This window comes from Lissotriton helveticus, chromosome 3_1, assembly GCF_964261635.1.
Source record: "Lissotriton helveticus chromosome 3_1, aLisHel1.1, whole genome shotgun sequence".
In the NCBI taxonomy this organism is placed as follows: Eukaryota; Metazoa; Chordata; class Amphibia; order Caudata; family Salamandridae; genus Lissotriton; species Lissotriton helveticus.
In genome coordinates this window covers 1256464465-1256482087 of record NC_136061.1, presented here as the reverse complement: position 1 = coordinate 1256482087, position 17623 = coordinate 1256464465, and positions in this window count along the sequence as shown.

Genomic DNA, 17623 nt, shown 5'->3' with positions numbered 1-17623 from the left:
TCATGTAAGTAATCCACCAACATAGGATACTCAATATCGCTGTACCTTTTTTAGGCCTCGGCACACCCCAAACATTGGCCGGACGACCAAAAACAATTTCAAATGGTACAAGTCCCACACAAGAATGTACTGTCGTCCTCGTTGACAAAAGGGCCAACGGCAAGGCATCTGGCCATGTAAGACCAGAGCTTGCTTGTATTTTAGCCAACTTCAATTTCAGAGTGCCATTATAGCACTCGACAAGTCCAGCAGACTGGGGGTGATTCGCAGCATGGAATTTCTGATTGATACCCAAACCCGCACACACTTTCTTCATGATCTGACCCACGAATTCACTTCCATTGTCACTCCATACAATTCTCGGCAAACCATACCTAGGGAAGTACTCTTTGAGCAAAACCTTGGCCGAAGACAAGCAGTATTATCCTTTAGGGGGTAGGCCTCTATCCATCTGGAAAAGGCACAAACAACCACAAGGACATACTTCAGGTTGTTACGTCTTTCCATGTGAATGTAATCTAGCCGTATCACTTCAAACGGATACGTTGGAGGAGCAAAATGACCAGCTGGAGTTGGAGTTCCCTTTCCAGGATTATACATCAGACAAATCGTACAATGCTTCACCACATTCTCAGCACATTTAAGAATTCCAGCATTCTGCCATACCGGAGCCAACAACTTGCATATCCCTTTCGAACTAATGTGAGCCATTCCATGAGCCATAGTAACCACTGGGAGCACATACGCGTCAGGCAACAACCATCGCTGGTGCTCCGACAACTCAACCCAACAACCTGTCGAATCCAACATACCCGTAGTTTCTCTCCACACACTCACTTCATTTTCCGTAGCTTCAGCCTGAATCAACTTCACACTTTCTATTGTGTCTTCACACATTCCACCAACCATAACCCAGTTAGCAGGGCCTGCAACATACATTCGACTCATCATATCTTTCGCCGTTTCTTTCGCAACTTCATCCGCAAACGCATTTCCTCGGCCCACATCATCCACAACCTTCTTATGCGCACTACACTTCACAATTGCAATCTGCTTTGGTAGAGTAAGTGATACAAGAAGTTCATTCACTAATTGCCCATGCTGAATTTTCGTACCATGGGAAGTAAGAAATCCTCTCTCTCTCCACAAGCGTCCAAAACTGTGAGCCACACCAAACGCATACTGGCTATCAGTATAAACATTCACTCGCTTTCCTTCTGACAACACACACGCTCTAGTCAATGCTATTAACTCTGCTGCTTGTGCTGAATTCTGTGCTATACGTGCTGTTTCAACAACTGTTGTTAAGTTGTGACAGCATATTCTGCAGTCGTCTCTCCATTCGGAAGCTTAAAACACGAACCATCTACCCATAGAGTACCATCAACATTCGGAAGGGGACTATCTTTTAAATCAACTCTAGCCTTTGTTTCCTCCTCTGTCCGGAGAAAACAATCATGCTGTTCCTGAACATCTGTCTCTACAGAAATCGGCAACGACGTAGCTGGATTCAACACATTGCACCTTTTAATGTGCACATGGCTAGCCAAAAGCGTAAACTCATAACCTGACAAACGCGCACTAGTAAGGTGCTGTGTCTTAGTCCTATTCAATAAAGTATCCACTGAATGTGGGACCATCACAATCAGCGTATTATCCAATACCAAACCAGCAGACTGTCAGATAGAAACAGCCGCTGCCACTGTAGCTCTCAAACAACTCGGCAACGCCCTAGCTACCGGATCTAACGTAGCTGAAAAATACGCACATGGACGCTGCTTATCTCCAAATTGTTGCGTCAACACTGACAATGCACAACCTTCTCTCTCGTGTAGATACAATGTAAAATGTTTATTGTTGTCCGGGGTACCCAACACCGGAGCAGAACACAATGCATCACGTAATTCAGAAAAACTTTTCAGACATTCGTCAGACCAAGGGAGAGGATGCGGAGTATCTTTAAGAGTCAAAGCCAACAGAGGCTTTGCTATTAGGGAAAAATTCGGAATCCACTGTCTACAATACGAAGTGATACCTAAAAAAGCACGCACTTCTCTCTGTGTGGATGGCACACTCATTTGGGCAATCGCTTGAATTCGTTCTGGGGTCAATCGTCTTCCCTCCTTCGACAAGAGATGACCTAAGTAGGTTACTTCTTGGCGGCAATACTGTAACTTTGAAGGTGACACTTTATGATGAAGGTCAGACAAATGTCGTAACAAAGAAAGAGTAGCCTCTTTACAAATCTCTTCGTCATCAGCAGCAACCAGCAGATCATCAACATACTGGATAAGAGTAGCACCAGAAGGCAATACAAAATCATCAAGCTGAGTTTTCAACGCCTGACTATAGATAGAGGGACTTTCACAATAACCTTGAGGAGCACGTTTAAACCGGAAGCTCCGACCTCCTAAAGAGAAGCCAAAAATATCTCTACTTTCCTCAGCAATCGGTATACTAAAGAAACCGTTCTTCAAATCGATAACTGAAAACCCACAGCTGGAGCAGGGATCAGAGTCAACAAAGCAGTGATGTCAGGAACAACAGGAAACTGTGGCACAACAATTTTATTAACCTCTCGAAGATCGATCACAAACCGGTACACAGGTGACTGAGAAGCATCAGTACGCTTAAGGACAGGCAGAACAGGACTGTTACACACATTACCTCTCATTTCTTCAACTACACCCTTCTCAACCAAATCATAGATAATCGCTAAAAGAGCTCTCTCGCCATCACTAGATATTTTATATTGCGGAATACGAGGTAGCCTAGCATTTGACTTAAGGGTAACAACATAGGGTGGAATCTGCAGAAGACCAACATCATTGGGACCTGTAGACCAAAGTGTATCAGGAAGAGAACGCAATTCCAGTGGAAGACAATGTTTAGACAAATACATCGGCAAAATCACTTTCTTACCCACTGTAAGACTTACTCCCGAAGGAGAACAATGTAATGTCGCATACAATCTTTTCAGCAAGTCCAAACCCAACAGATTCTCACCACAACCAGTCCTTAGAATAGAAAAAAGGGTAGCTTCCAATTCTCAAGGACCAATAGAAAGGGGCAAGGGACTAGAAACCGGATTACGAACTGGGGCGCCAGAAAATCCTACTGAAACATTGGTCAAGACAAAGGTGCGCCAGGAAGTTTAGAGTGCATAATAGAACTCTTCGTCACACCAGTATCCAAAAGAAAAGGTTCTGCCACACCTGATGTAATCACTTCAAAATAAGGTCCACTCTGGTCTACTGGAACTGACACTACTCTCTCACTTTGTCCATGGTGTCCTAACTATCATTATAACCAGCACTCTCACTCTCGACACAATAATCATCAGCGTAGTACTGGGCAGACTGAACAGTCGGAACATTCTGTCTGTCAAAATAATTAGCAGAATTCTGAGGGGGAAAGGAACACTCATTCTGGGGAAACACCCCACGTCCCCGACCCCTAGGAGCTTGTTGGAAACCACCACGACCTCTTTGACCAGATACACCATTCGCACGCTGTAACAAAATCGGACAACTATTCTTGAAATGACCTTCCTCTCTGCAGTAAGGACACTGATTAGGTCCTGGCAGAAATCGCGGAGCGAAAAACTCAGGCTTCTGTAACAGTCTCCGAAACTGTGGGGGTTGCTGAAACTGAGGTTGATTCGGACGAGGCGGATAAACTTGCTGTAAAAGAACTTTCGTCTTTAGATCTCTAGTTTTCGTCTCTACTTTATCCTTCTCATCTTTATCCCTATTCTCGTAATATTGGGCAGTAGCCAATATCTGGGCCGACGAAGAAACAGCCCATGAACTCTCAGAGTCCTTTAACTTATTAGAAAGTTCGGGAAGCAAATTAAAGACAAATTTGTCCACGAACAACCTTTGACCACCTTCAGTGCTCATGTCCTGACCACTATGATCGATGAACGTTTCCTCAAGCCTAGTGAAGAAATCAGACACACTCTCGTCTTTCTTCTGTTTGCATGCTGCTAACTTATCCCAATTCACTCGTAAAGGAGGCATCATAGTTTTCATTAAATTAATAATCCTACCAGGTAATTCTGCAACTAAGGGTTCAGGCTTGGCACCTCCTACCTGTCGACCATCTGCAGCAGTAATATTAACCCATGTATCTCCTAACTCTGGCGCATGATCCTCATGACGGATGTTCGCCCACAAAGGTTGGGGAACTACATTGCCCATCAACATATTATTATTATTATTATTATTATTAAATCGGTTTTGTATACCGCCCGGTTACCCTGGAGCATCCCTGCGCTTTTGCCAACTAGCGACATCAGAAATAGCGGAAAATGACGAGAGAAAATTAGCAGAAGAGGAGGGTCTTAAGTTGTTTTTGGAAGCGCAGGAGACATGGTTCTGCGCGAAGACCTAGGGGTAGGGCATTCCAAAGGACGGAAACGTTGACTGAGAATCTCCTGCCTCCCGATCGAGCCTTTTTTACCCTTGGGACGACCGTCAGGTGTTGCTGGTCTGAACGTAAAGTTCTGCTCGCTTTGTACGGGATTACCATCTTCTGCAGGACGGGGGGGCCTTTGCCTTGCAAGATTTTGTGTGCGAGGCATAGGGATTTAAATTTCACTCTTTCCCGTATTGGCAGCCAGTGTAGAGCCATTAATGCTGGTTTAGCGGAGCAGGACATGGGGATGTTGTAGAGCGTTCGTGCTGCCGCATTTTGAACTTGTTGGAGTCTGTTCAAAGTGCTCTCGGGGGCCCCAAGGTAGATCGCGTTGTTAAAGTCCAACCTGGACATATCTATGTCAGCTAAATTCATAACACACGCATCAACTGTCTGAGACAACTCCTTGTAATAACCAGCAGGATTTTTACGGGGATCAGGTAAGGTCTGCTTAAGAGCCAAGACCTCTGCTCTCTTCCAAGGAACATGTACCCACACTCGCTGAAAATGTGCCGGTACAGCCTGAATACCCAAATTAGCATTAGCAACAACTTCCTCTCTCCATACAGGAGGAACCTCTCTCATAGGATACTGCTTCACTTTCCTCCTAACAGAGGAATCAGGTTCGTACAATGTCTGAGGCGGAAGCCTAGATCTAAAAGCAAGTATCATCTCTACGGTTCTGCAACATCAGACTCCACTATCGTCCCTTTAGCAAATTCTGACTGGACATCAAGCACTTCCTGCGGAATCGGACCCAACTCATTATCTTCCCATTCCTGACGAAGAAAAGTACACATTACGTCAAAAACATACCTTTGCTTAGGCGGATCCCACTGAAAGAAAACATCCATAACCGCTTGCAAATCATACCTAGAAGCATTTAAAACCCATCTACGAGCCAATAGATCCAACACTGTCTGCTCTTCCGAACTAGGAAGCTGACTACAACTCTGCTTACGTTCCGAAACAGGGGTCATATTCAGTGACCCAAACAGTGGAGACAAAAGATTAGCAACAGTCTCAGTCATTCGTTTTCGAGCAGAAGGAGGAGAAGTGGACATAAAGACAGGAGAATTAATGTTTTGAGGCAAAAGAGGTGTAGGGACAAAAGTAGCAGGAGTCGGAGATACATAAATAGAAGGCAAAGGAGTTTGAGGCAAAGCTAGTGACAAAGCTGGCGACCCTGGAGGGGGCTGCACCGTAGGAGGAATAACCATCTGTGAAGCAACGGGTGGCTGAACAACAGCAGGGGGCTGAACAACAAAGGGTGCAACAACCGGGGGTAATGGAGGTGCAGTAGCACCCTGCACATAAGGACGTGGCAATCTCAATAAATGAGACATCAAAGGATCTTTTTCAGGATCTTCAATCACTTTTGGAAGAGAAGGTGACAAGGCCGGATAACATTTATCGATGGCCATGCAACGTTGTCTATCTGAGACTTCACTCGCATGCTCTTCTCCATCTTCCTTAAACTGCCTAGCAGCTTGTAGTACTGACATATTCTTATCTTTCCTATTTGCTTGCTTAATTTCTCGCTGTTTGGCTTCCATACGCCAAAGGCGTAAAGAGTTAAACATCGCCGGCCGGGCTTTCTTCTTAAATAGCGCAACTTCCAAATTATCTAAAATATTTAATTCGAAACTACCATATTGGGGCCATCGTAAAACACCATCTTTCCTTGTATAGCTGACCCATATTTCGTTATAGGTGATAGGACCCTCTCCGTGTTTTGAATAGAGCTCATAAGTCGGAGTTCCAACCGGAGGTATCGGACACAAATCCTCCAATCGGGAATCCCTGTTGCAACCACAACTAAACCATTTCCTAATTTTGCTAAGACCAGGCATCTTATAGCTCACTAATCTAGCTTCAAACTTCAAGGGGTTATCAACTATCGATACACTCGTAAATATACGAGCCCCTCGGCTTCGATTATTGCAACAACCGAATCAAAACCAAGAAACAAAACAAAGTCGTGGGAGCGACCCATTTATACTTAACCAAAATATCTGTCACGCCACCAGAAGACAGTCTATCGTCTCGCTCTACAAAGCATCAATCGAGGGTCCAAGACAGGGCGACAGTCAGGGCAGCAGTCCTTCGTAGCCGTCGGAAAGTGGGAAGCCTCGCAGAAAAAACCTTCGGTCCACGTTGACATGCAGGGGTCAATGAAGTGGCGGCCTTCCTCCAGAATTTCCTCACGTGGCTCCTCACGATCCTCGGGCTTGGACCGGTACCGCTGAAGTCGCCCCGTGTTGGGCGCCAACTGAAGAACCGGGTTTTAGAACCCAGCGGCACCAGGGGCACGACCAAAGTCTTCGGATTCACCTGTCTTGGTATACAGAGACACGGAATACTTCTGGGTGGCGTCAGAGACCAAGTTTATTAGCGGCAGCTAGTAACAGAAATCCCAACAATACAGCACGGTGTACAACTCAGGAAACTGCTCAATTTCGTAGAGCAAGACATCACTTTTTATCCACATTTTACTCATCATAAATGCACACCCACTGCGCAAAATTCTAACAAATAGAGCACATTTTCTTACTGAGTATCACATTAACAAAAACCCAATTTACAGTAACCCAACCCAAAAGTTAATTATTAGGAATGTCCCAAATTCAATCTTTGCAAGCCAGACAAATTTATAATTGAAAAGCACAACCCATGTAATGTCAGAACATAAAGGAAACAGTAATAGATGCTGAACAAGATAAAACATGTGCAAGGAAACTAAAGGTAAACAAGGTCCTGAACATTAGGTGGCAATCTTAGACAAGGAAATTGGCTTTGCGAGGTCAGTTTCAGGTGAAGAGATCAGTTTCTCTGCAGTTCTTTCAGAGTCGAATGAAACCTAATTAATGTTTACATGAACTCAGAAGGCCAGGCCACTTGTTCGCCGGGCTTCTTTCACAGGCCTACGTGAGAGCAACACAAAATGGAGTCATGTTCGAGAATTACAGAAGCTCATTCTACATGGGTTATGGATACTAATGGAAATTGTTCCTTTTAAACCATGGGTCTTATTTATCAAGGGCCTTGTGTTACCCTTGCTCTATGCAAGGGGATGCAGGGGTGACACAAAACCAAAGTCAGATATACCAAGCCACGCAAGACTATCTTGTGTGGCCGTGCATGGCTTTATGAATGTGGAGTAACGCAACACAGCATGAGTCTTTCCCGGGGAGGTATTCCATGGGTGGAGCGTGGGTGTTCCCACACTCCACCTGTGGATTTTGGCACATTCCCAGGTTTACCAATACTGGTAGACCTGGCAATGGCTCAAAATGCTATGCCTCCCCAGGTGAGGTGTAAAGAGGAGAGATATCCTAATTTCTCCTCACTTTGTCCTCTTTCTAAGTGTGCTGCATTTTGAAGCACACATAGAAAGAGGAAAATACCTCGGAGGGTTGTTTTCGTGCAGAAAGGAATCCCTTCCAGCACAAAAACAACACTGCTTATGATGCATAGTTTTTACCTGGGCCCATAAAGGTACATTTTACTATTTATAATCTCTGTTCAGAACTGGGGCACACCCCATGAGGTCTTGGTCCTCCGATGGACCTTGCTCATTCCATTGTGGGGTGAGGCAACTAGGGTGTTGACTGTCAGCTACCCAATGAGGACCAGGAATTGGTAACCAACTTATAAAGTGGTAAGTCCAATTGGTCGCACACTGCTTGTCCTACCAACGTGTTGCCCCAAAGCATTATGGTCCATGAAGTAAGCATCAGCGGGTGCGCCTCTGCCAGGGTCTTGAGCAAAAATCACTGTCGCGTTGGCCATCCGTGGACACGTGTTTCGAGGTTGTTGCCTCTCGTCAGCAGGGAATAGGCATATATGTAGGGGTGCTGCGTAGGCTGCCAAAAAATGTTCTCAGGTCCGGTACCGCTCATGGCACGCAGGTGTATAACCCGGGCTTGTCAGCCCCACCAGCTCAAGGGAGCCTGAATATAAAAGAAAGTCCAATTGGTCGCACACTGCTTGTCCTACCAGCGTGTTGCCCCAAAGCATTATGGTCCATGAAGTAAGCATCAGCGGGTGCGCCTCTGCCAGGGTCTTGAGCACCCGCTGATGCTTACTTCATAGACCATAATGCTTTGGGGCAACACGCTGATAGGACAAGCAGTGTGCGACCAATTGGACTTACTTTTATATTCAAGCTCCCTTGAGCTGGTGGGGCTGACAAGCCCGGGTTACGCACCTGCGTGCCACAAGTGGTACCGGACCTGAGGATATTTTTTGGCAGCCTACGCAGCACCCCTACATATATGCCTATTCCCTGCTGACAAGAGGTAACAACCTCGAAAAACGTGTCCAGGGATGGCCAACGCGACAGTGATTTTTTGCTCAAGACCCTGGCAGAGGTGCACCCGCTGATGCTTACTTCATGGACCACAATGTTTTGGGGCAACACCCTGATAGGACAAGCAGTGCGCGACCAATTGGACTTTCTTTTATATTCAAGCTCCCTTGAGCTGGTGGGGCTGACGAGCCCGGGTTACGCACCTGCGTGCCACGAGTGGGACCGGACCTGAGCATATTTTTTGGCAGCCTACGCAGCACCCCTACATATATGCCTATTCCCTGCTGACGAGAGGTAACAACCTCGAAACACGTGTCCCGGGATGGCCAACGCGACAGTGATTTTTTGCTCAAGACCCTGGCAGAGGTGCACCCGCTGATGCTTACTTCATGGACCACAATGCTTTAGGGCAACACGCTGATAGGACAAGCAGTGTGCGACCAATTGGACTTTCTTTTATATTCAAGCTCCCTTGAGCTGGTGGGGCTGACGAGCCCGGGTTACGCACCTGCGTGCCACGAGTGGTACCGGACCTGAGGATATTTTTTGGCAGCCTACGCAGCACCCCTACATATATGCCTATTCCCTGCTGATGAGAGGTAACAACCTCGAAACACGTGTCCAGGGATGGCCAACGCGACAGTGATTTTTTGCTCAAGACCCTGGCAGAGGCGCGCCCGCTGATGCTTACTTCATGGACCACAATGCTTTGGGGCAACACGCTTATAGGACAAGCAGTGTGCGACCAATTGGACTTTCTTTTATATTCAAGCTCCCTTGAGCTGGTGGGGCTGACGAGCCCGGGTTACGCACCTGCGTGCCACGAGTGGTACCAGACCTGAGGATATTTTTTGGCAGCCTACGCAGCACCCCTACATATATGCCTATTCCCTGCTGACGAGAGGTAACAACCTCGAAACACGTGTCCAGGGATGGCCAACGCGACAGTGATTTTTTGCTCAAGACCCTGGTAGAGGCGCACCCGCTGATGCTTACTTCATGGACCACAATGCTTTGGGGCAACACGCTGATAGGACAAGCAGTGTGCGACCAATTGGACTTTCTTTTATATTCAAGCTCCCTTGAGCTGGTGGGGCTGACGAGCCCGAGTACGCACCTGCGTGCCACGAGTGGGACCGGACCTGAGGATATTTTTTGGCAGCCTACGCAGCACCCCTACATATATGCCTATTCCCTGCTGACGAGAGGTAACAACCTCGAAACACGTGTCCAGGGATGGCCAACGCGACAGTGATTTTTTGTTCAAGACACTGGCAGAGGCGCACCCGCTGATGCTTACTTCAAGGACCACAATGCTTTGGGGCAACACGCTATTAGGACAAGCAGTGTGCGACCAATTGGACTTTCTTTTATATTCAAGCTCCCTTGAGCTGGTGGGGATGACGAGCCTGGGTTATGCATCTGCGTGCCACGAGTGGTACCGGACCTGAGGATATTTTTTGGTAGCCTACGCAGCACCCCTACATATATGCCTATTCCTTGCTGACGAGAGGTAACAACCTCGAAACACGTGTCCAGGGATGGCCGATGCGACAGTGATTTTTTTCTTAAGACCCTAGCAGAGGCGCACCCGCTGATGCTTACTTCATGGACCACAATGCTTTGGGGCAACACGCTGATAGGAAAAGCAGTGTGCGACCAATTGGACTTTCTTTTATATTCAATCTCCCTTGAGCTGGTGGGGCTGACGAGCCCGGGTTACGCACCTGCGTGCCACGAGTGGTACCGATCCTGAGGATATTTTTTTGGCAGCCTACGCAGCACCCCTCCATATATGCCTATTCCCTGCTGACGAGAGGTAACAACCTCGAAACACGTGTCCAGGGATGGCCAATGCGACAGTGATTTTTTGCTCAAGACCCTGGCAGAGGCGCACCCGCTGATGCTTACTTCATGGACCACAATGCTTTGGGGCAACACGCTGATAGGACAAGCAGTGTGCGACCAATTGGACTTTCTTTTATATTCAAGCTCCCTTCAGCTGGTGGGGCTGACGAGCCCGGGTTACGCACCTGCGTGCCACGAGTGGTACCGGACCTGAGGATATTTTTTGGCAGCCTACGCAGCACCCCTACATATATGCCTATTTCCTGCTGACGAGAGGTAACAACCTCGAAACACGTGTCCAGGGATGGCCAACGGGACAGTGATTTTTTGCTCAAGAACCTGGCAGAGGCGCACCCGCTGATGCTTACTTCATGGACCACAAGGCTTTGGGGCAACACGCTGATAGGACAATCAGTGTGCGACCAATTGGATTTTCTTTTATATTCAAGCTCCCTTGAGCTGGTGGGGCTGACGAGCCCGGGTTACGCACCTGCGTGCCACGAGTGGTACCGGACCTGAGGATATTTTTTGGCAGCCTACGCAGCACCCCTACATATATGCCTATTCCCTGCTGACGAGAGGTAACAACCTCAAAACACTTGTCCAGGGATGGCCAACGTGACAGTGATTTTTTGCTCTAGACCCTGGCAGAGGCGCACCCGCTGATGCTTACTTCATGGACCACAATGCTTTGGGGCAACACGCTGATAGGACAAGCAGTGTGCGACCAATTGGACTTTCTTTTATATTCAAGCTCCCTTGAACTGGTGGGGCTGACGAGCCCGAGTACGCACCTGCGTGCCACGAGTGGGACCGGACCTGAGGATATTTTTTGGCAGCCTACGCAGCACCCCTACATATATGCCTATTCCCTGCTGACGAGAGGTAACAACCTCGAAACACGTGTCCAGGGATGGCCAACGCGACAGTGATTTTTTGTTCAAGACACTGGCAGAGGCGCACCCGCTGATGCTTACTTCAAGGACCACAATGCTTTGGGGCAACACGCTATTAGGACAAGCAGTGTGCGACCAATTGGACTTTCTTTTATATTCAAGCTCCCTTGAGCTGGTGGGGATGACGAGCCTGGGTTATGCATCTGCGTGCCACGAGTGGTACCGGACCTGAGGATATTTTTTGGTAGCCTACGCAGCACCCCTACATATATGCCTATTCCTTGCTGACGAGAGGTAACAACCTCGAAACACGTGTCCAGGGATGGCCGATGCGACAGTGATTTTTTTCTTAAGACCCTAGCAGAGGCGCACCCGCTGATGCTTACTTCATGGACCACAATGCTTTGGGGCAACACGCTGATAGGACAAGCAGTGTGCGACCAATTGGACTTTCTTTTATATTCAAGCTCCCTTCAGCTGGTGGGGCTGACAAGCCCGGGTTACGCACCTGCGTGCCACGAGTGGTACCGGACCTGAGGATATTTTTTGGCAGCCTACGCAGCACCCCTACATATATGCCTATTTCCTGCTGACGAGAGGTAACAACCTCGAAACACGTGTCCAGGGATGGCCAACGGGACAGTGATTTTTTGCTCAAGAACCTGGCAAAGGCGCACCCGCTGATGCTTACTTCATGGACCACAATGCTTTGGGGCAACACGCTGATAGGACAATCAGTGTGCGACCAATTGGACTTTCTTTTATATTCAAGCACCCTTGAGCTGGTGGGGCTGACGAGCCCGGGTTACGCACCTGCGTGCCACGAGTGGTACCGGATCTGAGGATATTTTTTGGCAGCCTACGCAGCACCCCTACATGTATGCCTATTCCCTGCTGACGAGAGGTAACAACCTCGAAACACGTGTCCAGGGATGGCCAACGCGACAGTGATTTTTTGCTCAAGACCCTGGCAGAGGCGCACCCGCTGATGCTTACTTCATGGACCACAATGCTTTGGGGCAACACACTGATAGGACAAGCAGTGTGCGACCAATTGGACTTACTTATAAATTGGTAATCAAGTTCAAATACACCACCCTCAGTACCATTCTGTAAAGATATATGATGGCGACGAGAAATCCAGCCTCCTGAACAAGTTTAGACGGGTCAAAATCACACAAATGAATAGTTCTGCAGTGGCCATACAGAACAATAATAATAGTAGCTGGTGTTGTGTAAATAATCTATGACTATCTCTGTTATACATTAGCAATCCAGATATCATATGCACAGTCTCTGTAGAAAGTACATTGTATAAATTTAAGACGACTCAGACAATTTAGGATTTAGTTTAGTTATTGTATTAAGCAAATTTGGGCATTCAAGACTAGAATCTTCAGAATATTTAGTCATGAGTCTCAGTACACAAATACAAATGTAGTATAAAACTACACATAAGCAGAGTACAAAGAATTATCAAAACTCAAGTCCATAAGAAACATTTAAGTAAGCAAGTTACAATGGAAAATCTCAATGGGACATTTGGGAATTTGGATTTTCCCGGAAAGTTCAAGGAGATTTTGTTAAGCAAGGGGTTTCTGCCACCTACAAGGGCTGGGATCAGTTTAGATAAGTTCTCTTAGCATAGGCATATGATCAGATAAAAATCAGGATTTAGGGAGAAGCAAGTGCTAGAAAAGCAGGAATGCCAGCAAGTCCAACAACATGGGCATGGAAAGACTGCAGAGCTAAGAAATCCCTCTGACTTATGAAAAGAAATCTGTCCACAAGCAGGAAATGGACAAGGAAAGGAGGAAATCTGCCCACAGCCTCTGCAGACACTGCGCATTTGCCCACCCTTGTCTGGGTGTCCGACAGTAATATAGATACAAAAGTCCGGAGATGACATCAGTTGTCACCTCATGGTGGTCATTTTCAATCGTTCATTCAGGGCACACAGGTTGGTCCACAAAGAACAACTCAGACTGTTGCTTTCCATGTACTGAGGTTAAAATCACATTAGGGTCCATATTAATGTATATATTTTTTATAAAGTCCTCTTTAGTCATCAGGAATGTCATGTGACAGTACAAGAAAGTTAAATGAGTGAGAAGGAAAGAAAATTCCCTTCTCACCAGTCCATGAAGGAAAAATGACAACCTAAAGGGGAAAGTAATTAATTTAATACATTTAAATACACTATTTATTCATTATTAATGAATATGCAATTAGACTCGAGCATAAGATTCAATTAAGCATTCATGTCAATAGTTAAATATCATAAAGTGTCAAAAATTATAGCATTGAGAAGTTCATTTCTATCTATGGCCTATTACCACATTTTCAGAGAACATATATGTAGAACAATCTTATAAAGTGATAATTTTAGGAAAACTAAGACTCTAATAGTATAAAGCTTCTTCACTGAAAATTTCATTTATTTAGATAATTCCATATGAGATTTGCACCAACATTTCAATCTCAATGGTGCATTACAATGGAAGCAATGAAAAATGACTCACACTGATCACAATAACCTATTAGTGTATCTGAGACTCAAAAATACACACATATATCATTAATGCATGTTAATTTCTCATTAATTGCGTAAGTAGCAGAAAATACATTTTGTGAGTTATCATTTCACCACAGATAAATCTTATATGAATCAATTGTTAGACTAGTTAAACATATCATAATGAAAATCTTCTATTTCTATATGTCTAAACACTATTACGGTGCATGTATAATGTTTTCTCAAAATCATTGACAGTCATGGGTGTTTTGTTGTCATATTCAGTTTTTATTGTTGTGAAACTATTTAACAGCTTTTACGCTGTTACACTTAAAATGCAGGCACCCTTGCACCATGGTGCAAAGTTGCATGCGTTGGTGCTAGGCAGCCAAAAGGGCGCCAGCGCTTGGAAAGGACAGGAATGCGCTATATAATGTTAAATATGACATATTCCTGCACTTTTTTGCAGCCCAGCACAGCAAGGTCGATTGCTTGAGCTGTGTGAAATAAAGGTGAATATGTCCCATTGCAGTTAAACTTAAGTTTCCTTTCAGCTTTTCCTGGTGCTGGGGTTGGCACTATCGATCTCCACTCACTGGCATTCAGCAGCCCTGCACCTGGAATAAAGATTGCTTAATAACACAATGACACATCAATAGCGTAAAAGGTCACATGATGCCAATGTCTTTGATTACATCTGGGTAAAGGAATAAACAAGGTTGTAGAGGTCAGATGAATGTTTTGTTAGTGACCCCAAAACCTTTTAATATAGCTTAAGAGCCCGCCGTAGTGGTGTGTACCGGCCATTAAAGGCCCGCTCCAGTGTTAAAGGATTGAAATCCTCCCAGGCTACAGGAGGCCTTTGTTCACATTAACAGTTGTGAACAAAAATTGGAATGTTGGAGCTCCGGGCTTCTACCGGCCAGTAGAAGGCCGGAGCACTCCATTGTTTCCAAACCAGCTCCCAACATTCCCATGCTATAATTATCCTTCAGTGGCTGTTGTGAAATTATTCACTTATATCTATCAGGTCAGCAACTCTGATAGTGAAAAAAAAACAAAAGCCAAGAGCCACTGTTACAGCATGCATTAACGAGTAAGGAATACCTAGCCAGCAACAAGTACCACAGACATTCATGACAAACTGTAACAATATTCAACAACGACGGTTTAAGGGAGTCTGGTTTTCAACCATTTATGCACAATCCTCTGTGAAACCCTACATGTCAGCTTAGTACCATTGTGCAGAGACACAAAGATTGGAGCTATGCCATGGTCCCCGTTCAGTGAAAGCTGTATTGATAAATGTTTTGTAAGATAGTGTTAAGAACACACAATCAGTAGTGAACACATGCAGATGTTTTATAGCATTGGTACCCCAACTGAGGTCACTAGACACACATGCTTGCTAATTGAGGCATCCCATATCATCAGGATTTGGAACTCCAGATCACAGATAAAATTTATCAGGCACTTTCATTGATGCCCTATGGGAAGACTCATGGCCCCAGTTGCTTCCTACTCAAATTCTTCAAATAGTACTTATCACTAATCATCTGTCATCCCAGGAAGCCTACAATGCTTGTCCCTTGCCATATGACCAATGTGGTACAACAATATTGGTGATTCTAAAACATACAAACCATCATAGGACTGTGTATCGTACTGTCCAAGATCATTAATTAATATTGAGGTAACAATACTATTGAAGGTTTTAGTGGACAGATTAACTCAAATAATACATTCCTTAGTGCAAGAAGATCAAAATGACTTAATGGCGAATAGGAGCACCTTACTTGAGGCATCTGCATGTCACACTGGTGCACCGAGAGGAACTTAATGAGAAACGTGGCTTGATACTTGTAGGTATAGAGAAGGCCATCAATGCAGTACATTGGCCCTAAGTTATGATCCAAGTTCACTGTACTATGAATTTTGGGCAAAAGTGAATGTCAATGGCACTCTCTCAACCCCATTCTGTATGGAAGGAGGCCCTTGTTAGGAATGCCTGCTCTCCCCACTTTAATTCGCCTTAATGATGGAGCCCCTGGAGGTTATATACGGTTAAACACACTCATTCATCTAACTCACACTCACTCCTTCTCACATTCAGTCTCCTCCCCCACTCACTCTCACACTCTCTCACTTACTCCTTCTCAATCATACTCACTCTCATTCATTGTTACTCACACACAAACATACTCATACTCCCTGATTCTCACTCTCACTTACATACACACCTACACACACTCACCCGTTCAACCTAATGTACCCTGGACTATGGTGGAACTACACCTGCTTCACTATTGATAGTTCTACAGCCCTGGCCTACTTCTACTCCCTCTAACAATCTCCAAGGTTTGGCATCCTTTCAGCTCTTGCAAACTGCCACTCTTCTGACTTGTAGTGTGCACTGGTGTCCCAGTACTGAGGCAAGAACAACACTGCTGGCAATTAATTGGGTTCAACACTTTGCAGTATGATAAAGTAGCTGGGGATAATGTCAAATAGGTGTCAATTTATCTAGTATTGATATCTATGTAACCTGCAAGTTCGCAACTTCCAACAGCAGATAAATACTGCTGAGTTATATTATTACCTGCAACTCATCTCAAGGCAATTCAGTGCTATAGACACTGTTTATTTTCTCTGCATACCCACAGGAGATGTGTGGCATGGCCTGCTTGTAGAGCTACCATGTGGATAGCACAGTAGGTGTCAGCAGCATGGAAATTTTGATAGTTAACATTGTGGAGGTCATGGAATGGGACAACAGTAGATGGGTCAGAAAACTATGCTACCACTAGTTTAGAGATGAGGTTATCTGAAGGTATGGCAGGTGAGGGCCTTGAGTCAGTGGTTGCATAGGGTCCAGGAGCTGATTAGGGATGTGGTTTTACACCTCCTCTTGTTTGCTACACCCTTCTCACTCTTCCAGGCAGTTCACTGTGCCAGACCACCTTTCTCTCTTATAAGCATAGGTCTTACTTCCATGGGATGCTGAACTTTTAGCTTCTGGGCTTCATGTTTACCCATACCATCTCCTGAGGCCTAGTAATTGCTACCTTTCCTGTTCTTCTACTGTTAGTTTGCTTTCTCTCATGAGCCCAATGGCTGTGGACCATCACCAATATCACATGGGAAACACCCTTTACCCCACAGGCAGAACCAAGTCCTGCCTTTACTTCGCAGTCACTACCCCGACTGCGAAGTTACCATGCATTCCTTCCCCACGAAGGTCATTACAATGACTAGCTTTAGGGGGCGCCTTGTTGGACTGGTGTTGGATTTTAAGTCCAACACTTTCCCTACTGATACACTGAGTGGAGTTGGAATAGTAATTTACACTATTCCAAAGACGAGCGTCCCTTTAAGGGAAGTCATTGTAATGACTTGCGTGGTCAAGGAACGCATGATAATGTCACCATCAGGGTAGTGACTGTGGAGTAAAGGCATGCATAAGAAATGCATGCGGCATTCTGTCATACATCCATATCCAGCAGTCTGAGCTGGTGCATGCTTTCCTGTCTGCCTCTAGGGACTAGTTTGTTGGGTCCGGTGCTCATCCTCTGCCCTCCAGCACTATATGTCTGGTCATGTTTGGTTTTGGAAAGGGCAAAGACCAAATTCCAT